This window comes from Oryx dammah, unplaced genomic scaffold, assembly GCF_014754425.2.
Source record: "Oryx dammah isolate SB20612 unplaced genomic scaffold, SCBI_Odam_1.1 HiC_scaffold_21, whole genome shotgun sequence".
Lineage (NCBI taxonomy): Eukaryota > Metazoa > Chordata > Mammalia > Artiodactyla > Bovidae > Oryx > Oryx dammah.
In genome coordinates, this window is record NW_024070205.1 from 40,796,429 (window position 1) to 40,821,912 (window position 25,484).

Sequence of the window (25,484 nt, forward strand, 5' to 3'; positions counted from 1 at the left end):
AGATCCCCTGGAGGAGGACATGGCAGCTCACTCCAGTTTTCTTCTCTGGGAAATCCCATGGACAGATGAGCCTGGTGGGCCACAGTCCATGGGGTTGCAAAGAGTTGGACATGACTTTGCAACTAAGCCATCAAACCATCACCAAGCCAAACCAAGGAAGAAAAATCATTGGAGACAGGAAACGCCAATGGTTCTCAATACATGGGTCAGAAGAATGACAGGAGGGAAAGTGCAGAGGAAGAAAGGGCTCAGGGATGGAAAAAACATATGGTCTTCTATCCTTTCTTCCTCATGTGGGTCCCCTTAGATGTTTTAAAATGTTAGTTTGATATTAAAAATTTAGCCATCTGTTAATATTTAGCAAAAATGTTCTGGTCCTAATTCAATGAGAAATGCCAGATGGATTTCATTTCATATTTTATTTGCAGCCTAAGCAGTTTTGATAGCCAGAACTGGCAGGAGACTGGAAGCACAAGGACCCTAGTATGAAATATTCCCTATAAACTATGATAGAGCACAGAAAATACTTCTTTCATTCAAGTCTAGAATAAAACGTGAGTCCAGGAAAAAAAAAAAGATTCCATTAAATTGTCAAACTCTTTGGGGAGAAAAACACCCATTAGAAGTGAATTGATATTAACTAGAACAAATTCTCTTCTAAAATTAACAACTCTTTAGGAAGAAAATGGACATTTGAGAGGGGAGGTCTGCAAATGGAACCAAACCAATCTTGGTTAAACATATTGGATGCCAAAGAATTATTAGAACATTTACCTTTATGGACTGGCCCAGGGACAGTATTATGGTATGCATAAATACCTAACAATCAGTATAATAGGAGATAGCCAAATATTCAAGTTTAGGAAATCTAGTCAATATTTGGGGCACTTTAACACAGCCCTTGTTAAACAGTAGTCCTCTGTATATCTCGGGTGACAGTCCTGAGAAATACTAGGCCTAGATTTCAGAGAAGAGCATAGAGATTAGCCATGACTTAATACACAAGTATTAATGCTTATGAGAAATACATGCATTGTACAGATATGTTTGACATAAACTTTATTGTTCCTTCAGCTCCTACAGTTCTTCCTTGAGAATTTGTCTATGCTCAGTAGTGTGGGGCAGAATTCTTCTATATTCCCTAGCCAGCTTGCGGGGGCCTTGCTGTCTGCAGACATCAGAAAATGTTATTGCAAGAACTATCACTGCCTTTGCCTCTTGAGAAATGCTGGGCTGGAAGAAGCACAAGCTGGAATCAAGATTGCCAGGAGAAATAACCTCAGATATGCAGATGACACCACCCTTATGGCAGAAAGTGAAGAGGAACTAAACAGCCTCTTGATGAAAGTGAAAGAGGAGAGTGAAAAAGTTGGCTTAAAGCTCAACATTCAGAAAACAAAGATCATGGCATCTGGTCCCATCACTTCATGGGAAATAGATGGGGAAACAGTGGAAACAGTGTCAGACTTTATTTTTGGGGCTCCAAAATCACTGCAGATGGTGACTGCAGCCATGAAATTAAAAGACGCTTACTCATTGAAAGGCAAGTTATGACCAACCTAGATAGTATATTCAAAAGCAGAGACATTACTTTGCCAACAAAGGTCCATCTAGTCAAGGCTATGGTTTTTCCAGTAGTCATGTATGGGTGTGAAAGTCAGACTGTGAAGAAAGCTGAGCACTGAAGAATTGATGCTTTTGAATTGTGGTGTTGGAGAAGACTCTTGAGAGTCCCTTGGACTTCAAGGAGATCCAATCAGTCCATTCTAAAGGAGATCAGTCCTGGGTGTTCTTTGGAAAGAGTGATGCTAAAGCTGAAACTCCAGTACTTTGGTCACCTCATTCGAAGAGCTGACTCATTGGAAAAGACTCTGCTGCTGGCAGGGACTGGGGGCAGGAGGAGAAGGGGATGACAGAGGAGATGGCTGTTGTCAGAGATGGCTGGATGGCATCACCGACTCGATGGATGTGAGCTTGAGTGAACTCCGGGAGATGGTGATGGACAGGGAGACCTGGTGTGCTGCAATTCATGGGGTCGCAAAGAGTCGGACACGACTGAGCAACTGAACTAACTAACTAACTCCTAAATTAGTCAGGGGGAAATTTGGGCAGAGCACATTAGAATAGTGAGGCAGAAAGGAACAGGTGACACGGAAAGCTAAAGGAAGCTGGTTGGAGGACAAAATGGCTGTCCTAGAAGGCAAGGTCTTCAAAGAAGATAACAAAATAGACCAAAAACATAAACTGAATGGCAGTGAGAGAAGCCCAAGAATAAATATAAAAAAGTAAAGCACTATAAGAAGATTCCAATATTTCTTTTACAGAAATTAACAATAGCAAATACAAGGATATTCTAAATAACAAAATATATAATTTATGCAAATGAAGCATCAGAGTTGGGCCTAACTTTAGACTAATTTAGGACACAATTCTAAGAGGCAAGGTTGTATCCTGAACGAAAAGCTACCCAACACATAATCAAATGAAAATGCTTGAGACCCAGGGAACATTTTTGTACTGGATGCTTTTCAATGCCCTAAATTTAAGCAGCTGGATTTTTTTAATGCACATCCTATTCAACCTTTTGAAATGATGGATTTGCCTTCTAATGGGAAATCTGCATTTCATTGTAACGATGGAACACAATGTCCTTGGCCTGTTTTCTATAGAAGTAGGCTCTCTTTTGTACTACATTCTTTAGCATATAGTGGAGACCAAAACTCCAGCAAGTTTACGTCAGATATTAAACAATGGAGAAATACACATATGTGCAGAAAGAGAAATATAAAAAAATGTAGTTTCATTTCCAAAGAACTAAATGTCATTTATCCAAGACTTTTGAGGATATATTGCTAAATTATTTCCTAATCAAGAGTTTTCCAGACTGACAAAAAAAGAAGAAAAAGAATATTCAGACTAATTTGTTTAAAGTTGTTAGTCAGATGGAGAATTAAATGAGAGAACCATGAAGCTATATGTCATGGATATCTCTAAAATTTTTATTGCTTCTGGGAAAGTATGATATTGTACTAAAATAACATCTTAAATATGAAATAGTTGAAATAAACAAAAGAAACAGAGAAGGAGAAAGGGTAAACAAGTATAGTTTCTAAAATATAGCAAATCTTACCACCTTAATTGAGACATTTGTTATATATTCTTTGTTAACTCTATAAACTTTCTAATAATTCACTGTTCAATATGGTAGCCTCCAGCTAAGGTGACTACCAAGTTCTTGAAATGTAGCTAGTCAAATTGGGATGTGATTTAAGTGTTAAATACATACCAGATTTCAAAGATTTATTATGAGAAAAGGAATGAAAACTATATCATTAATACTTCTATATCAATTATATGTTAAAATGACATTACTTTGAATATATTGAGGTAAAGCATTATTAAACATAATTTCATCTGTGCTGTTTTGAATGCAGCTGTTGGACAATTTTAAATGACATATGCAGCTCACATTAACTTTCTTTTGACAGTGACAAGCCCATGTACCTATCATCACATTCCTTCCTCTCACCCATCCAGTTCTCCTCTTCTGACCTCCTCATTTCTGCCATCAGATAAATATACCTTCTTCCAGTCACCCAGTCTGAAACCTCACTATCACTTCTGACGTATTGTCTTCCATCGCCTCCTTTATTACATCAAGACTATACTGCACTGTGTTTGAAGCATTTGTCATAGCTCCCATTGTTTGACATTCCCACTACATTAATTCAGGTCCCTGGCATCTCACAAGCCTGCAATTATAAATGGCCTCCTATCTAGTCTTTTAGTCTTGTACTTCCTCTAACATCACCAGAGAGGGCAATTTTCTTAAACTACTCTGTCAAATTCATTATAGACCTTCAAAACATTCATAGTTCTCCACTATTTATGGAAGAAGTTCCATGAAACTTCTTAATGTGAAATTGAAAAACACCTACAAATTGGTCTGATCCTGACTTGTCAATATCTCCTTTACTCTTTAGTAGGAAATCTCCGTTTCAACCAAATACACATTTGCCAACAGTCCTTTCCCAGCTTGATATACTCTTTCAACTCCCTATATACCAATGTACTATCTAAAGTCTAGTTCAAGGTCTCTCTTCTGTGCAAAGAGTTTTCCCAGAGTTTTAATTCTATGTCTGTATTAGCATCCCCTTTCTCCTTTCAATTCACACAACAGGTATGGTTTATTTTACTCACTTTAAATTATAGGTACACCTTGGAGATATTATAGGTTTAGTTCCAGACCTCCACAATAGAGCCAATATCATAATAAAGCATGTCAAATGATATTTTTTTGGTTTCCCAGTACATATAAAAATTATGTTTATACTAAACGGTAGCCTATTAAGTGTGGAATAGCATTATGTTTTTTTTTTAAAAAAAAACAGTGTACTTACCTTAATTTAAAAGTACTTTATTGCTTAAAAATGCTAATCGTCATCTGACAACACAAGGTTGTTACAAACTTTCAATAAAAAAAAAATTATCTGAGAAGTGCAATAAAGTGAAGCACAATAAGATGAGGTATGTGTGTATACCTTATATGAGACATCTTCATCTTACAAATGCATTAATTTAAAATTTTCTGTCAAGTTTGTTCATTTGGAACTCAGAATGTTCAGTTAATTTTATTGTTCAAGTAGGTTACACTTGCAAAGAAAAGCAAAAAAGTAGAGAATGTTTCTTTTTTTGGTAAATAAACAAGGAATAGAATTTGATATTTTAAACATTTTATCTTTAATAGACATTTTGGAGGAAGCATTTGCAAAATTCTAGAGGAAGAGTTTTTAAATGTGGATCATTTTTCTGTACAAGTTTCAAAAGCTTCAAAAGCTGATGCCACTCATTCAGCACCATTCTTTTCTTCATTTTAAAACATAATACCTTTCGTTTTCTCAATATAAGATGGTTATCAGTACTACTGGTTCAAGATTGAGAAAGACGCATGACAGAGCTATCTCCTGTCACCCTGTTTGTTTAGACTATATACTGAGCACATTATGAGAAATGCCAGACTAGATGAGTTACAAGCTGGAATCAAGACAGGCAGGGAAACATCAACAACCTCAGATACACTGATGATACCACTCTAATGGCAGAAAGCAAAGACAAACTAAAGAGCCTCTTATAAGGATGAAGGAGGAGAGTGAAAGAGCCAGCTTAAAACTAAATATTAAAAAAAACTAAGATCATAGCATCCAGGCCCATTATTTCATGGCAAATAGAAGGGGAAAAGGTGGAAGCAGTGACAGATTTCTTCTTCTTGGGCTTGAAGATCACTGCAGGTGATGACTATAGCCATGAAATCAGCAGATGATCGCTTCTTAGCAGGAAAGCTATGACAAACCTAGACAGTGTGTTGAAAAGCAGAGACATTACTCTGCTGACAAAGGTCCATATAGTCAAGGCTATGGTCTTCCCAGTGGTCACATACGGTTGTGAGAGCTGGACCGTAAAGAAGGCAGAAGGCCGAAGAATTGATGTCTTCAAACTGTGCTGCTGGAGAAGACTCCTGAAAGCCCTTAGACAGCCAGGAAATCAAATCAGTCAGTCTTAAGGGAAATCAACCCTGAATACTCATTGGAAGGACTGATGCTGAAGCTGAAGCTCCAGTATTTTGGTCATCTGATACAAACAGTCAACTCATTGGAAAAGTCCCTAATGTTCGGAAAGATTCAGGGCAGGAGAAGAGGGCATCAGAGAATGAGATGGTTGGATGGCATCACTGATGCAATGGACATGAATTTGGGCAAACTTTGGGAGATGGACAGGGACAGGGAGGCCTGGCGTGCTGCAGTCTTTGGGGTTGCAAAGAGTTGGACGTGACTCGGCAACTGAACAACAACAACCAGTACTATTTGTATGAAAGGCATCAAAGATGACAGGGATTCTTTGTTCAAAGAGAGAGGGATATGAGAGTGTGTGTATGTGTGTGTTTTCCTTGCAATAACTTGCCAAACGTTAGAAGAAAGAGGAGAAATATTGACAGAATAGGCCAAAGAAAGGAGGCTTTACTGTGTGAAAGAGTGCGGTCTGAGGTGGAAGTAATTAAACTGTGAGTGACATAAGCAGAGGCTCAATATTGAGGGAGGTGGGAATTAAGATATAGCCTCATAGTATAAGTTCACTGACCTTGAAAGGAAACAAAAGAATCAATACAGGACAGATGTGGGGCCAGCAAGTGTCCACTGATAACCTCTAGCTTGCAGAGCACCATCAACACAACTTAGTTGCTGGAAGAAGCTATAGTAAGTATGAGGAAAGTGTTTAGTGTGTGGAGGAATAACTCCTGAATATGCAAAGGATTGGAAAGTCTTTATATACTTGGTGACTCATATGTACAGAGTTTTATAACTTGGGGAATATTCAAGTGGCCTTGGTTTGATAACTACATTGAATCATTTTACTTGTGCATCTTTCTCACTAATGGTGGTTTAGTTGCTAAGTCGTGTCCAACTCTTGCGACCCCATGGACTGTAGCCCACCAGACCCCTTTGTCCATGTGATTCTCCAGGCAAGAATACTGGAATGGGTTGTCATTTCCTTCTCCAGGGGATCTTTCTGACCCAGGAATCAAACCCGGGTCTCCTGCATGATAAGGTACCAAAATCTTCAAGGATAAGATTGCAAATCCCTCCTCCTTTCTATATATTACAATGCCTAGCATACTGATCATTGAAATTTATGTAGCGTAAATTATAAACATTTGTTGAATTAATTTGAGAATGTCTAATAATTAAAGTCAAATGTTGAGTAAAATATTTGGATAGTTATATATATTTTGAGAATCAAATTAAAATTCTATGGGGAAAAAAACCTGTATAAGATGCTTAACTGTCATTGCTTTTGATCATTAAAACTTTATAATGTTTAGACTGACTGCCACGTTTATTTTTACCTCTGCTTTTGTTTGTATTGCTTCTACTTGCTAGGAATGTCTCTTTTCTGCAAGAAGGCAAATACTAGTGACCTTGAAATTTATGTGAAATGCTACCCCCTCCATGAAGCCTACTCTGATTATAGCAAGTCATAGACCTCTATATAGTTTTCAGATTTTCTAAAATTTTTGTCATAGGCTATCTAGAATAATCCTGGAGAAGGGAATGGCAACCCACTCTAGTACTCTTGCCTGGAGAATCTCATGGACAGAGGAGACTGGCAAACTACAGTCCCTGATCACAAAGAGTCAAACATGACTGAACGACTGAGCACACACACACATATAGAATAAAACTGCCTGTTTATGTTCAGCTTGCCTCTTCAAGTAGATCGGAAGCTACTGGAGGGTAAGGACTGTGTTATAACTCATTTACATTTAACATATATACTGTTGCATATATGGATATTGGTTAGCAAAATTTTGATTGTTGATACATTACAAATAAAAACACCAACATGATGGAATTTTACTATTATGTTGTACCTATACTATTTTTACTATTATGTCTACCTATGTGTGTGTGTGTGTGCACACATTCAGTCATGTCCAGCTCTTTGTGACCCCATGGACTAGAGCCCGCCAAGCTCCTCTGGTCTAGGAATTTTCTAGGCAAGAATAGTGGAGCAGGTTGCCATATCCTCCCCCAGGGGATCTTCCCAACCCAGGGATCAAACCTGTGTCTTCTATGTCTCCTGCATTGGCGAGCAGATTCTTTACCACTGAGCCACCTGGGAAGCCCCATGTCTACCTATACTCTTATGTTAAAAATGATCCAAAAAGATGCGATATGAAAACTTATTTCTAATTTCTCAAAAACTGATTTTGAATTAATGTACAGCATTTTGCTTAATATCATACAGTTTATTAGGTAAAGTTTTACTAACCTAGAACAATATACTTGATTTGATTAATAAAAAATCTTGTGGCCTAAACATATAAATATACTGTGACAATCCAATACACTTTGAAACAATACAAAAACAAAATTCAGCAGCTATGTTGCTCTTAGAGGTACAAACTGATACAAAGTTTTTTAAAAAATGACAGAACATAAAAGACACTAGATTATAAAAGACTAGAGAAAAATACATTTAAAAGACAGTAATGGCACCAAGTATATCTTTGAAATAGGTAATAATGGTTCTAAATCTATTTTTTTAAATATGTGAGTTTTGTTATAATTCTTCACTGGATTGCTCTAACATTTTAAAACATCATGGCAATTTCTCAGGCTAATAAATAATCTGATTAGAAAAAGATTCTACAATAGACTAGCAGAATATTTCATGATGCGGAGGATAGCTGTGTTTCACTAGAGGAAAGATTCTGAGTTCTGACCACTCCTCTTCTCATACTTTATATCATGTGCATTCTCTATAACACATTTTTCATATTGTATACTCCTAATTTATTAAATGCCTCTTGTCCTACTTGAAAATTGACGTTTATTTGCCCTTTCTCAGTGTTGTACCATTCTGCTAGCAACAAATGGACCATTCCTGTGACACAATTACACTGACAATGTGTGAAGGCCACAGAGGGGGTACTGTGGTCTCAGCTAAAGGAGGAGACAGAATGATGGGACAACCAAGAACCTTGTCTGAAAACAGGGTGGTAGTCCACAGATCAGTTCAAGCTGAAAAGATCCCTCATCCAGAGGTTCTAAATGTTTTTTCAGAATCCTGAAAACTCATGAGATTCTGTGGAACATTCAATTATTATAATTTGCTTGCTACTCAAGAGACAATAATGTTGATCAATATTCTTTCCCCAATAATGTTTTCTTTTTTCCCTGGTACACTGTGGCCAGAATGTTTGCAAACAAGGAAACTGGAGACATTATCCTGGGTTTCTGGGTGGGGAACAGGGCCAAGAAAAACGTGATGCCCCCATAAATTAGCACAAGCCTTTAATGCTCTGAGTAACTGACACAAGAGTTATGAAAGCATACATATTCATCATGTTTCCTACTCTCACCTCATCTCATTTTCCAAGATGACACTACATTGCCCTTCAGAGTAAATTCAATCTCAACACACCCACTGCACCAACCACAGTACTCCTGCTTTTCAGGAAAGTCAATGCATTTTCACTTTCCACATGGAACACATCCAGTCATATCCTCTTGTCTTCATCTAAACTCTTTCCTCCACTAGAAATACTGCTGCCTATTTGCCACTCTTGCTTCTCTTCCCTCAACATTCCTGCAAAAGATTATCTGGCTCAATGTACATTTTTTCTTCAAGTATTATAGATCTCATTTCTCTATCTTTCTATCTTTTCCTTTCCCATCCTATTTGTAGACTTATTTTCAAGTCAGTGGTACTCTTTAAAAAATTCTGACATCAAAGCCCACTATATTAAGTAGATTAAAAAGTGTAGCTCTTTTCTCATAGGAGTAGGGCTATGAGAAAACCTGCCCATTAAGAATCATTGTCTCACCCTTACATTGCTGCTAAGAAATTTAGTTGCAGTGATGAAGGACAAAGGTCCGTATAGTCAAAGCTATGGTCTTTCCAGTAGTCCTGTACAGGTGTGAGAGTTGGACCATAAAGAAGGCTGAGCACCAAAGGATTGATGCTTTCAGACTGTGGAGAAGATACTTGAGAGTCCCTTGGACAGCAAGGAGATCAAACCAATCACTCCTAAGGGAAATCAACCCTGAATACTCTTTGGAAGGACTGATGCTGAAGCCCCAATACTCTGCCCACCTGATGCAAACAGCCCTTTCCCTCACTGGAAAAGACCCTGATGCTGGAAAAGTTTGAAGGCAGAAGGAGAAGAGGGCAACAGAGGATGAGAGGGTTGGACAGCATCACCAATTCAATGGACATGAACTTGGAAAAACTTTGGAAGATGATGAGGGGCAAGGAGACCTGGTGTGCTGCAGTCCATGGGGGTCACAAAGAATCAGAAACAACTTAGCAACTGAACAACAACAATAACACAGGCCTGGATCTTCAGATCCTATTTTCAGAATCTGGTCCACCTGTCAGCCTTATTCTCCAGATGCTCCCACAGTGCCAGGGCTCTGCTCTCACTTCCAGCCTATAATTTGAGTCACCTCACTCCTTTAAGTCCCCTACACCAAGTAGCTGCATCCAGATCCCTGTGACTTCTAACTGGGCAAACTTATCTCTCAGAATCACAGATACAATCTAGCAAGTCCTTCTAGTTCAAACCACTCATGCTATGCCTGGCTTGCCTGATTGGGCACTTTAATGTGTCCACTAGAAACTCATGCAAGTATGCAGTGCTTCTGAAAGAGCAAAAGCCTCTGGTATGGCCAGGCAAAGCATTCAGGCCTCCTCTACCATTGCTGGGATTCCTTACATCCACGTCTGATCCCTCGACAGAACTCATGTGCTTGGTTTGTACGACATGACTTTGTACTTTTGTCTCATTGTCTAAGTGTCCAAATGTTTCACCTAAGTGTGTGCATGCTCTGCCTTTCCAACTGCAAGGTAAACTCCTAAGGGAAAGAGCAAATCCATTAGTATTATTACCTTTATTATTACTTTTGTTAATCATTTTATGCAGCTTGTTCCTCTGCTACCCTGCAACTATGTCCTGACTTCCTATCAAAGCATCAAGCCCTTGAAGGAAGCAACTGTTTCCTTTTTATTTTTGGTTGCATGATTGACATTCTACAAAGTGCTGAACGCACATATGCCTGAGTCCCCTCATAGGCTGGCATGGTGTTCTGCTTATATTAAAGACTCAAGAGACGATGACTGACTTATAAAATAATCAACATATCAAAGAAAAAGGCTATAAAATATTAAAAATACCATAATACTAGTTCCACATGCTGTTGAAAACTAAATCTGGTGTTTATTGCTATTAAAAAGTTATAACTACAGAGATGTACAAAGTATGAAACTCATAAACTACCCATAGTTTTAGTTGGGCTTTAATATCCTTCTTTAATCTAAATTAAATTTTGAGTAGTAAACAGCATTTGGGAGCCAACATGATGCTAGTAAATAGTACTTCTTTAGATTTTTCTCTTGGGCACTGAAAATACTGTCCATGTATGCCTTTGATGGGCTTCCTTGGAGACCCCCAACACTCCACAGTTTATATGTATCGGTGTCATGGCTGCCCCTCTGCATGTACTCAGATCCTTAAATGGGACTACACACTGGAATATCTCTATTGGGTAAGGGAAATATAGTATATTTTCCATTACCCAACTGGACTCTCTGCTCTTTTCCTAGTTCCTTCCCTTTCTTTAGAGTCCAGTTAAGTATTCACCTCCTCCAGGAAGCCTGTTTGGCCATAAAAGCCCACTGGAGGGCTCCCTCCTCCATTCTCATGGCATTCTTAGGCAATACCACTTTTTTATTTGTTTTTTGCACTTAGTATATATATATATATATATATATATATATATATATATATATATACATATATATATATAGTTCTATAATTTCAAGTACATCTAGTACCCTTAAAATGTGGACTTCCTTTACCCCTGACTAAAAAAGTACTTTCACAATTTGAAAGTGTGAACATTAATGATTTTATTATTAAATGTTTATATTTAATTTTTATAGTAATCCTTATATTTAAAGCAATATTCATGAGTATTTGTAATGCCAGATTGACAATGTAAAAGACAGATAATAATAAGTGCACTAAAGAATAAATTTCATGGACTATGGTTAAGCATAGCAGATTGACTGCATGCATATACAGCCTCTCCCTTCTCTGAACCTTCTATGATACTAGTAAAAGAATAAAAATATAAGGATCCACAAGGACTAAAAAAATGGAAGGGGAAAAAACAGTGGGCAAGAGATTTCCCAAAGGCTTTGGAAGAGAGAAAGCAGACAGAGGCGTATTCATTAACTTTCAGGCTTCCCTGGTGGCTCAGCTAATGAAGAATCTGCCTGCAGTGCAGAAGACCTGGGTTTGATCCCTGGTTTGGGAAGATCCCCTGGAGAAGGGATCGGCTACCCACTCCAGTGTTCTGGCCTGGAGAATTTCATGGACTGTATAGTCCATGGGGTCACAAAGAGTTGGACAGGACCAAGTGACTTTCACTTTTACAGGAGTTATCTCGTCCTACCACCTAGACAGGCAGAGAATGGAGAAGCCAACCCACTTGGGTCCTGTCTTGCCCTTGGAGGCACTGGTACCCTACATGAGGGGATACAGTTATGGGGCTGACAGGACAGGATCAGATAGAGCCCTATCCAGTACAACTGATGACATGGGGCCCCTCCCTCCCAGTAAGGCAGCCCATTCCTAAACCCCAGCAGGAGACCAGAGGCTTTTCCCTAGAGAAAAAAATAATACAAAAGAAGTTCTGGACCCAGGGGACAGCAAATATGGGATAAAAACAAGAGAACTTAGTGAAAGTCTTTATACTGAAATATTATCCCTCAGTCCCCTTTCCTGCCCTTTCCCAGAATGCCAGCAACCAGATGGATGCCTATGCCTCTGTCAGGCAGGATATTGACTGTTCTTCTCTGGGAAAATAAGATTCAGAGAAATCTCTAAATAGGATTCAGTGAAAATGCCTTGTATTCTAACATTTCAAGGAAAAAGCCGGCTTGTGACTTGATCACCTTATAGGGAGATCCTATATTCTGCAAGCCTCACTCACACATAGAATTTCCAAGTAACTGGATGGTACAAAAGCATCAGGGATTATATATATCACAGCTATTAACTGAAGAGGATTCTGAGGATGGATTATCTCGATACCCACTCCAATTCCCTTGTAACATTTGAGTTCAATTCAAAACTCTCCTTCCCTTCCCAACCTTGCTATTACAGTGAGGGCTCCAGATAAGACAGTGTCAACCCATCTGATGTGCTCATGCCAGACTTTGATTCAGAAGTGAGTCACACAGGAAAGAGGCAGAGTCTGTGGCATGGGTTTTGTTGGCCTGGATTATGGCAGAAGTGGCATGGCTCTGGATCCAGAGGCTGTATAATACAGGGTAGCTTCCTGACTGTGAGGCCTCCACATTGGTCAGGGTAACAGCTCCCTGGCAACCTCAGTTCTGAAATTTAATTTGGATAACCATTCCTGGAAACTCAGACTATTTCTAGAATTTTTACCTGCCAAAGGTTCTTTGAGCAGTATATCCCATTTAATTAATGTTTTTCTGCTTAAAGTAGCTAGAGTGGATTCTGTTGTTGATAATTAAGAACTCTGAAAATACAGTAGCAATATCTATTCATCATGTCTTATTATGTCTTAGCAAAAATGAATACCCAGTAAAGCAGAACAATAGCATTTCTCATTTTAATAGTCATTAAAAAAAGAAAAACTACATGAACTGTTTATTAGCCTGAATATATATGAGTGTGAGCATGAGTGTCAGTGTGAGTGTATGTGTGTGTGAGAAAGGGGAGGGCTATGAAGTTATGAATTTCTAGGACTTTTCACTCAAGGAAAGAGTCTTTAACCATATATATATATATATATATATATATACACACACACACACATATATATAACATATATAAGAAATAACATGTATGAGAAATTTTAAATTGAAAATTCAAAGGGTAGGTGAGAGCATTTGAGCACCTCCGTAAGAAATAAAACAAGGCAACCAATGTGAGTAAAACAGAAAGAAAAATTCCTGGCAGCATGAATGCTCATAAACTATTACAACTACCTCTATAACTAACTGCAGTGAACTACATGGGTTAAATTTTCTCTACTAGTAAGCTAAGTACAGGGACTTTGTATTTTATATCTTTTCAGTTACTAGGAAGGAAAAAAATGTACTAGCAAGGCAAAACATATTGCAAGCACTTTAAAATTAGCATATTTCAAATGTTTAATGGTTTCATTTCCTCACTTCTTTCTCTGTGCCAAGGTAACACAATTTATGTTTTTTTAAAAAGAGAAAGTTGCAAGTTTGGAGTAGTGACTAGTTTACATGAAAAGGTACGTGATATGATATGAATTCCTGGTAGTAATATCCCTCAATTTTTACTTCTGTGGCTGCACATTAAATTACAAAGTGAATTTAAGAAACCCCACAAACTATGAAATTATGTTTACTTTGTAATGCTTTCAAGTGCATATTAATCACATAGGACTCTACATGCATAACCCTTGGAGTATAATTGTATTAAATAAGTGTTATTTTTGCTAAGTATACCATACATGTGTAAAAGTTCAACTCAATAAAAGTACCTTGTTTACAAATGCTGCATAATTTTTACTTATCTGAGAAAAATGGAGGTCAAGAAGGCATGTACAAATAAAATCCTCTGACAATCCCCAGAACTCAATGGTTTAAATTTTACTCCCAACATTTGTCACTAAGCAACAAACAAAAATCAAAGCTTAATTTTGCCCTCTCTCCCCTATCATCTAAGCAAAGAAACATTCAAATACAGGCAACACTAAGAAAAAAGCAAGAAGACTGAGCAGTCAACCAAATTAGTGAGCTTTTCTGAAGTCCTTTGCATTAAGTCCCTCCACTGCTTTCCACTGACATTAATAGGATTCAGTGAGGTTCCTTCTGAGGGAAATGAAGGAGAGCAGACTGCAGTACCCTGTCCTCTGTACTTTAGTGAGAGTCCTTCCCCCTGTGTCCTAGGGAGTGTGGATTCAAGATGGGAACAGGGAAAGAGAGGCCCCTTCCACATGCCTTCTGAGATGCAGCCTTGGACTTAAGATGACATTTGGCTGCATTGCTCTGAGCACAGCTGGTGGTCTGTGTACTGCTATTAGCTCAAATGCATGTCTGTCCAGAAACAGGCTTTTGACAAGGGAAAGAGAACTGGAATAGTTCTTATCCATTAATCCTAATCATGACTCCTAGTCTGGTCTCTAGGGGAAGCGTGATGAAGAAAAAAGTAGTTAGCATGGAAAAGGAGAAAGGAGCAGGAGAAGGAAAGACAGAGTGAAGTGACTTTTAGAAGAAACCAAAAGAGTACTCTCTGCTTCTGCTGCATGCACAGAAGGCTCTACCCCCAGACTCTGAGAAACAATGACCAGTATGTCAAGGGAAAAGACATACACAGTTTGGAATTAAGACACAGGGGTTTACATCTGAGCTCTAGCACTACCCATGTGAACCTAGGCAAATAACATTTCTGCAGGCTTATTTTATCTCTGTATGTTGATAATAATTCATGCTTCACAGTGGGTATGATGATTAAATGAGATCTTATAGAAGTCTGTGCATTCAGAGATTCCTAATATTTGTTTACCTTTCCTTGGGGATCATCTTATTAGCCATCATCTTCCCACCAATAAACATAGTAAGGTGGGTATCAACATATTTACAACAGTGAGCATTGACCCTTGTAAGCTATAGAACTGTGAGGGAAATGAGTTAATTACATGCTCAGGAGCTAAACACACATTAAACAGTGTGTTTATCACGTGAACAATATCAAGCCGGGAGAATGCCAAACAGTGAAACAATATCAACAGCTTTAAACTCTGCTTTCCTACTCAGTGAAGGCTTATAAGAAATCCAGAACTATCCAACTATGTCCATATCCCGATCGAGGAAACGTGACTATAGGCTAAGGGTGATACTAATTCCTCTCCCTCACTCCCACAATGGATTACACCAAATAGATCAAGGAAACGACTTGGAGGGAGTACAAGTTCTGAAAGAAACACAAAAATGAAATTCCATAATTAAAGAATCATCTATTTGTAATACAGATAAACCCTCGTACTTTAAAAAATATAAGCAAGAGTAGCAAAACAAGCTAGGAAACTAAAAAGTAGGAAAGGTTTGTTTTCTTTCCCCAAACATCTTCTATTTAGGTAGTTTCTCTATGGGTTCCACACCAAGATGGCCTGGGTTAATTGCTTTATTGCTGCTTAGTTTGTAAATTTCCCCCTCTGCTACATCCCAAGAAAGCTCTCCCTCTCACTCCATTTGTCCTGTATATTACCAACTAGATTTTAAAAACCAAGACTGGGGACTCTGTTTACCACTGTAGATTGCTGATACAAGTAGATGTTAATACTTCACACATACTGATTTATGATGATATCAAACTCACCTCTACTATGTCTTGTTATGCTAGACTTTGTTTCATGCATGATTATATTTATAATAAATTACTGTCAGCTAGAAAATCAATTGTTATTAATATTGTATTTGTATTCATTTATTTAAATATTTATTTATTTGGCTGTGTGGGGTCTTAGTTGTGGCACTTAGGGCATTAACCCTCTAGTTGTAGCATGGGGCTTAGTTGCTCCAAAGGATCAAACCTATGTTCCCTGCATTGCAAAGCAAATTCTTAAGCACTGGACCACAAGGGAAGCTCCCTTTGCATTTTTTAATAGAAAACATAAAGGAACTTTATGTTTCCATAAAGGAATATCCAAATAGTCAGGATGAAGAATACTGGGTTAAACTGGGTACTCCAATCTTCTACCTGAAAGGACTGAGTCATTCAAGTGCTTTAGTTACTTGGTAGGCCTGAGGTCCTTGGCTATTCTTAAATCATCCTACTAGGGACTTGCCTAGTCCAGGGCTGGACCAGAAAACTCTGGCTGCTTCTGCATAATTTAAAGCAGTATATTTAGGGTAATTTTCTCCAGTTAGTCTCCTGACCCCCAGAGTCTGTGAGGTCTTATGAGAATTAAAAATAACATGTGGTGCTGATATTTAATAAAAAATGAAGATCATGGCATCCGACCCCATCACATCATGGCAAATTGATGGAAAACAATGGAAAAGTGACAGACTTTATTTTCTTGGGCTCCAAAATTACTGTGGACAGTGACCACAGCCATGAAATTAAAAGACACTTGCTCCTTAGAAGAAAAGCTATGACCAACCTAGACATTGTCTTAAAAAGCAGACATTACTTTGCCTACAAAGGTATGTATAGTCAAGCTATTATTTTCCAGTAGTCATATGGATGTGAGAGCTGACAATAAGAAAGGCTGAGCACTGAAGAATTAATGCCTTTGAACTGTGGCATTGGAGAAGACTCTTGAGAGTCCCTTTGGCGCTCAGCCTTCTTCACAGTCCAACGCTCACATCCATACATGACTCCTGGAAAAACCATAGCCTTGACTAGACGGACCTTAGTCAGGAAAGTAATATCTCTGCTTTTGAATATGCTATCTAGGTTGGTCATAACTTTTCTTCCAAGAAGTAAGCATCTTTTAATTTCGTGGCTGTAGTCACCATCTGCAGTGCTTTTGGAGCCCCAAAAATAAAGTCTGACACTGTTTCCACTGTTTCCCCATCTATTTCCCATGAAGTGATGGAACCAGATGCCATGATCTTTGTTTTCTGAATATTAAGCTTTAAGCCAACTTTTTCACTCTCCTCTTTCACTTTCATCAAGAGGCTTTTTAATTCCTCTTCACTTTCTGCCATAAGGGTGGTGTCATCTGCATATCTGAGGTTATTGATATTTCTCCCAGCAATCTTGATTCCAGCTTGTGTTTCTTCCAGTCCAGTGTTTCTCATGATGTATTCTGCATAGAAGTTACATAAGTAGGGTGACAATATATAGCCTTGATGTATTCCTTTTCCTATATGGAACCAGTCTGTTGTTCCATGTCCAGTCCTAACTGTTGCTTCCTGACCCGCATACAGATTTCTGAAGAGGCAGGTCAGATGGTCTGGTATTCCCATCTCTTTCAGAATTTTCCACAGTTTATTGTGATCCACACAGTCAAAGCCTTTGGCATAGTCAATAAACCAGAAATAGATGTTTTTCTGAAACTCTCTTGCTTTTTCCATGATCCAGCGGATGTTGGCAATTTGATCTCTGGTTCCTCTGCCTTTGCTAAAACCAGTTTGAACATCAGGAAGTTCATGGTTCACATATTGCTAAAGCCTGGCTTGGAGAAGTTTGAGCATTACTTTACTAGCATGTGAGATGAGTGCAACTATGCGGTAGTTTGAGCCTTCTTTGGCATTGCCTTTCTTTGGGATTGGAATGAAAACTGACCTTTTCCAGTCCTGTGGCCACTGCTGAGTTTTCCAAATTTGCTGGCATATTGAGTGCAGCACTTTCACAGCATCATCTTTCAGGATTTGAAATAGCTCAACGGGAATGCCATCACCTCCACTAGCTTTGTTTGTAGTGATGCTTTCTAAGGCCCACTTGACTTCACATTCCAGGATGTCTGGCTCTAGATGAGTGGTCACACCGTCGTGATTATCCGGGTCATGAAGATCTTTTTTGTACAGTTCTTCTGTGTATTCTTGCCACCTCTTCTTAATGTCTTCTGCTTCTGTTAGGTCCAAACCATTTCTCTCCTTTATCGAGCCCAGCTTTGCATGAAATGTTCCCTTGGTATCTCTCATTTTCTTGAAGAGATCTCTATCTTTCCCATTCTGTTGTTTTCCTCTATTTCTTTGCATTGATCACTGAAGAAGGCTTTCTTATCTCTTCTTGCTATTCTTTGGAGCTCTGCATTCAGATGCTTCTATCTTTCCTTTTCTCCTTTGCTTTTTGCTTCTCTTCTTTTCACAGCTATTTGTAAGGCCTCCCCAGACAGCCACTTTGCTTTTTTGCATTTCTTTTCCATGGGGATGATCTTGATCCCTGTCTCCTGTACAATGTCACGAACCTCATTCCATAGTTCATTAGGCATTCTATCTATCAGATCTAGGCCCTTAAATCTGTTTCTCACTTCCACTGTATAATCACAAGGGATTTGATTTAGGTCATACCTGAATGGTCTAGTGGTTTTCCCTACTTTCTTCAATTTGAGTTTGAATTTGGTAATAAGGAGTTCATGATCTGAGCCACAGTCAGTTCCTGGTCTTGTTTTTGTTGACTGTATAGAGCTTCTCCATCTTTGGCTGCAAAGAACATAATCAATCTGATTTCGGTGTTGACCATCTGGTGATGGAGTCTTCTCTTGTGTTGTTGGAAGAGGGTGTTTGCTATGACCAGTGCATTTTCTTGGCAAAACTCTATTAGTCTTTGCCCTGCTTCATTCCGCATTCCAAGGCCATTACTTTGCCGACTAAGGTCCGTCTAGTCAAGGCTATGGTTTTTCCAGTGGTCATGTATGGATGTGAGAGTTGGACTGTGAAGAAAGCTGACCACTGAAGAATTGATGCTTTTGAACTGTGGTGTTGGAGAAGATGCTTGAGAGTCCCTTGGACTGCAAGGAGATCCAAGCAGTCCATTCTGAAGGAGATCAACCCTGGGATTTCTTTGGAAGGAATGATGCTAAAGCTGAAACTCCAGTACTTTGGCTACCTCATGTGAAGAGTTGACTCATTGGAAAAGACTGATGCTGGGAGGGATTGGGGGCAGGAGGAGATGGTGACAAGAGGATGAGATGGCTGGATGGCATCACTGACTCAATGGATGAGAATCTGAGTGAACTCCAGGAGTTGGTGATGGACAGAGAGGCCTGGTGTGCTGCGATTCACGGGGTTGCAAAGAGTCGGACACGACTGAGTAACTTAACTGAACTTGAGAGTCCCTTGGACTGCAAGGATATCAAACCAGTCAATCCTAAAGAAAATCAACCCTGAATATTCATTGGAAGGACTGATGCTGAAGCTGAAGCTTCAATACTTTGGCCACCTGTTGGGAAGAGCTGACTCACTGGAAAAGACCTGATGCTGGGGAAGATCAAAGACAGGAGGAGAAGGGGATGACAGAGGATAAGATGGTTGGATGGCATCACTGGCTCAATGGACATGAGTTTGAGCAAATTATGGGAGATGGTGAAAGACAGGGAAGTCTGGTGTACTGCAGTCCATGGGGTTGCAAAGAGTTGGGCATGCCTAAGCTACTGAACAACAACAAATTTAATAAAATTAGTAAAAATTTTCTGAATTGTCACTTTATAAGTGAAGACTGGAACTCAATTTTAGTGCCTGTGTTTGTGTATGCACTAGTAGTACCTTATGGAATACTAATGAAAAAAAAAGAGCAGAGATACATGTCAACATATCAATTATGTACAGTCCTTCAATAGTATCACAGTGCCCTGGATGGATGGAGGCTTCATTTCAGTAGGATAAAACTTGCAGGGGATGGTGGGGTCATATAGCACAGGGTATACTGATCTCAAAATACCCTATGCCTGGCAGTCAGAGCACATTCCTGTTGACCAGCTAACGAGGTGTCTCAAAAGGCCATCATATCTCATGTAAATGTTATTTATCAATCAGAGTTTCTTGATAATAGAGCTCTGTTTGAACTTGATTGGCTTTGTTTTTTTAAAGTAGAATGATAAGCATAAGGTATTTATATATTTGTAGATATTTAAAATAAAACAATTTTGTACTCATACATAAGTAATATTATGAATAAAAAGTTTGTCTATATTCATAACTGATGAGTTTTTTTTTTCTTAAAAGGGTGTTTGCATGTTACCCAAGTTTGAGAAACACTGGTTTAGGGAAAGCATATTTGGAATTCTCTTAAAAGGGATAACATGGTCAAAATAGGTACAAATGAATGACCTTGACTTATAAATACCTTGGAGCATAGCTTAGGGATTGCTTTAATTTCTACTTGCCCTCAGCAGGAATGGGAGAAAAAAATACAATTCTGGCCCTCAGAGCTTGGGAGGCCCAGCCTTGGCTGGAACATATATTGAGGGTCCTTGGGACTGTTTTTCTGCTCTGTGTTTCAGTTTCACTATAAGTAAAGCAGGAATAATAATACACAAACTCAATCCTTAAATTAAAAAATGAAAATAAATAAATTTAACTTTATGGGAACAAAGGGGCAATAGATGAAAAAAGCATTTTCATTTTTTGAGAAAAAGAAGGTACTATTTAAAAGAGTAACTCTTGAAAATATCTCAACAATATGTGTCTAATTCATGCTGACATGTGTAATTGAACCTATGTTTAATGTTTGCTGCAAATTATCTGCTTCCTTTAAGAAGCTGGGTTGGTAAAAATGCTGAGCTGTATAGTTCAAAAATAGACAGTGGAAGAATCAGGGCTACCTGGGAAAAGACACAATAAGGCTAGGCCCTTAATAAAAGAAGAATGGGTGATTCAAAGAAACAGAAAGGGAAAACACAGCAGAAAAAAAGTGCTGCTAAGGATAATAAAAGACCTCATCAAGAAGCTGGTAGAAAGTAATAGAAGGAACTGGAGGTTATAGAAATTTCCACATCTAGAACTCATTAATCACACAGAAAAAGGTTAACACAGACAGGACCAGACCAATAAAGACCCAGAACAACCCAAAGAGAGACAAACAACATAAATACAATATTGAGTTTTATTCTGCTTTAGACGACAGAGTGCATACTCTCCTTTTCCCTGCCCCATCTCCCCTCCCACCCCTCCTTTTCTTACTCATGCTAAACACTGAGTTATTTCTAATTAGATTTAATGGTTACTCACAATTAAATTTAATTACTCTTTCATTATTCAGAATAATTAAATTTCAATATATAAAAAGATCTCAGATCCCTTCTTATTTTAACTGTGTTAACAAATAGTATCACACACTTAAAATGAGAGTGGTGAGAACTATACTGCTTTCCTATAATAGAAACAGCAAGATCCACCCTCCTCAAAAAACAACAACAAAAAAACCCTCAGTTCTTAAGTATAACAAAAATGCTGGACTTCCCTGGTGGCTCAGCATAAAGAATCTGCCTACAGTGCAGGAGATACATGGGTTTAATCCCTGGGTCAGGAAGATTCCCTGAAAAAGGGCATGGCAGCCCACTCCAGTATTCTTGCCTGGAGAATCCCATGGACAGAGGAGCCTGGTGGGCTATAATCCATGGGGTCACAAAGAGCTGGACACTACTGAAGAAACTGAGCATGCACAGCACACACAACAGAAATGTTGCAAGTTACTTAATAACTCTAATTTTTATAGGTTCATCAGGGAAGCCTTCTTGACATGGGAAGTGACACATACAATTTAAAAGATCATTTGACCATTTTTTGTGGAGTGTGAATCAGGGAGGGCCAAGAGTAGGAATAGAAAACCAAACAGGAGATGAAATGCAGTAGTGCAGGAAAGAAACAGGGGTCTTTCCAACTAGGATAGCAGTTGAAAAGGAAGTGACTAGGTTTGGGGAAAGGTTTTGGAGGACAGCAGTTGTTGGCAAAACACAGCCCAGAGGGCTAAATCTGGCCTTAGCTTATTTTCATATGGCCCTAATAGTTAAGAATGATTTTTACCATGTTGAATGGTCATGGAAAAAAAAAGAGAAAACCATTTTCATAAATGGTTATTAAAAAAATGTGACAGAAACCACATGTGGCCTACAAAGCCTACAATATTTACTATCTGTCTCTTACAGAAAAGGTCTGACAAACCTTGGAATAGAATCAGCAAATTATGAACTCAAATCAGGTGGAGAGAGGAGTGAAGGATAGATGGGAATGAAGGAAAGGGCCCTGCCTTTAAATTGAGTAAGTGGGTGATGAACACAGTCTCTCCACTGCAGTCAGTCAGTCCTCTCGCTGCCTCCATTTTATCCTTTACATGTTTTTGTTGTTGGACTTCTTTCACTGTCATATTTATTCCCTTATATGTCTGCTTCCCCTCCCTGGCAGTGACTTATTTAAGTAACTCTATTTTTTCTCAATATGTATAAGACCCATGTGCCATAACTACTGAATATAATTGAACTGATACATTAAATTCATTTTTAGTAGTGCTAGTAATAACATCAATGTCTTAATAAAAAAACCTCAATTGATTTTCTTACTGTATAAGAGTTTATATAGCATTTTTGCAACCTCTCTGTTCCTTATTATAACTTTATACATTGATATTACAATAGGCCTCAATGAAGAGTTCTCTCTACCCCATAAAACATTATATTTTATGTTTATTTACTTATATTTAAAATTCTAGGAAGTATCAGCATCCTTTAATATGAACTAAAAGCTATCACTTTGAAAGGAATGACTAGAAAAAGAAAAACAGGATGAAAAAAAATTGCATGATGGAGTATCATGAAAAATAAAAAGCAAGAAAGAAAAGTCATGTATTAGAATGACAACCAGGGCATCTGGATTAGGTGTAAGGAGAGTGGTGAGAAAAATAAAGGAATCAAAGGTGGACTTGTATGTTTGCCTGTTACTAAAATAAAGAAGACTATGAGACATATAGGTTGACTTCTGTCTTGGAAAGTTAAATTTAAAATGCTAATTAGGGATTCAAATATATATATATATATATATATTTTTTTTTTTTCAAAATGTAGGTAGATATTTTAATCTGGAGTTCTTACATGTGTCAGAATAATAGGAAATTGACAACCATGAGAAGAGCTGTTTTGGGGGAGGATGGGCACAGAACCTGCCTTAACTGTGCTGAAGCAAGTTAAAGAGAGAATGAAGAAATAGAGGAAACATTACAGACATTTTATAGAAATATTACAAACATTCCAGTCTAGGAGAGATATTCCCATGGACATTTAAACTTCAAGTTGTTATGAAATATAAGAAATGGCACATAAGAAAATACCATTCACTTGAAGGAACTTTATTCTAACTTTATTAAAGCATTCTATTAGTACATATATTATTTTCTACTTTTCAAATATCATGCGTCCTACATGATAGTGGATATGAAGTCATTAAACAAAGCGTCCTTTCTTGGAAACAAGAGAGTACTAGAATGCTGGAGATTCCCTACAAGGTGGTCAATTCCCTGAAACACTATGCAAATTTTTGTAAATGCACAGATATTGTGGGGAGGAAGTAGGGGGAACATAGTTTTAGTCAAATTCTCAAAAATCAACTGGGGCAGACAGTAATACCATGAACTCCTGCTGTGGTGAGGAAAAGAGGTCTACAATTCAGTGGAATTCCATAGGCGTGTTATCACATGCACAATCTTGTCCAATGGATAAAATGCAATTTTTTTAGCTTGGACGCCAAGCAAGAGCATCCAAGCTAAAAAGCAAAAACTCCAGTGGGCAGAGCTTAGCAGACATGCTGTTCTCAGAATGGAGGCCAAGCATGAAACATCACAACATGGCAGAGCCATCACCAGGGTAGTTAAATAGGCTCATAGCTTTGACTACACCAAAAGAGGAAGTAAAGAATGAAACAAAATTTAGAAATACTTGAGATGGAGCTTTAAACATGTACCAAGGCAAGAGATGAGCGTTTTCTTTACCTAGGTAGTGAACTTATACAAGTATGTGATGTCCTAGCACAGATCAGCACAGGATGAGAACACTGGCACACACAGAGAAGAATCAGCACAACTTGGACAAAGAAAGCAGCATTCTCCTGACCAGTTTCTTAGTGAGGAGATGCTGGAAGTTGACATGAGAACCCCAATCTGTGTGTGTGAGTGCGCCTATTTTATTATACTCTACTTTATGGTAACACACATATATAGATATCTATCTATCTATATGTATGTAATAAAAAGGATATAGTTCTTATTTTGTACCATGAACTCAATCATTCTCCACATAACATCTGAATTTTAAAATTCTAAAAGTTATTGCTAGAATTAGATCTTAAAAATAGGGTGGGCCTAATCTGATTGCTATTGACAACATTTTGTATGTAGAGTGAGAGAGACTTAACATTTACACCTTACAGAAACCTGCCTTAGTCAGTCGGCCTGACTGTGCTATTCATTACAAATAAGTGCTACTGATGCATGCATGCATGCACACACACATATACAGTATTCATTGGCTTTTTAATTGTCATTTGATCTTACTGATTTTATCAGATTTAATTGTTCAGAACATGTATTTCAATTACTTGTTCTATCTCTGTCATTCCTAGTAGATAATGAGTCTTTGTGGAGTAGAGAACTGTTTCTACTTCTAACTTTGTCCATAATAGGTCTCAATAATTGTTAGTTAGAAGAATGGGAATTAAGCATAATGATTGTTTGGCTGAATTTAGAGTATTTATTTTTTAACCCTAGTGAGTCTGCATATTCAAGGACTTGAGTTGTGTTTCTTCTTTAGATAAGACTAGAAAAATAATGAAAACCTAACTCTTCAGATAATTTATAGTGAAATCTTGGCCAAACAAGTTTTGTTGTTGTTTGTTTGTTTGTTTTGTTAAGTGGAAACTGTATGTAGGTAAGAGATGTTTGAGCTGCTTGGAAAAACTGTCTTCTGTAATGGAAATGGCAAAAGGAGTGGTCCTTGATAACAACTGTCAATAGAAATTTTTATGTTTATATTTTTCTTCACAAAATAATATCGTTTCTACTAGCATTAACAAACTTCTTTTCTTTATCCTTATAACACAGGATTTTCAAACATTAAAAGTTTGATGAAAGTTTTTTAAAAATTTATATTCACACTGCAGACTCAATGTGTCAGATGGTACTGCAAATCAATAATTAAATGAATTATACCTATGTAGGGTATTCACTAGGAAAATCTGATAATAAACCTAACAGGTAATGTGCAGTGCATAAAATGAGAAACGGATCTTGAATAGAAAACTCTAATATTTAAAGTTGCAAATTCTCCTAAAATTAAATACCTATAATGTAATCTTAAGAGAAATTTTTCAATATAATTTTGTAAGAGTTAACTTGACAAAATGATTCTAAATTTCACTTGGCAGAATAAACAGTTGAGAGTAGCCAGGAAATTTCTAAAACATAACAAATGTAACAG

The 25,484-nt window shown here is 37.9% G+C and overlaps 1 protein-coding gene across 9 annotated transcripts in view; it reads right to left on the reverse strand.

Annotated features, from left to right (window-relative positions):
* Nucleotides 1–25,484, reverse strand: part of DNM3 (dynamin 3) — a 641,139-nt gene that overhangs the window by 171,443 nt on the left and 444,212 nt on the right. The window lies entirely within an intron of this gene.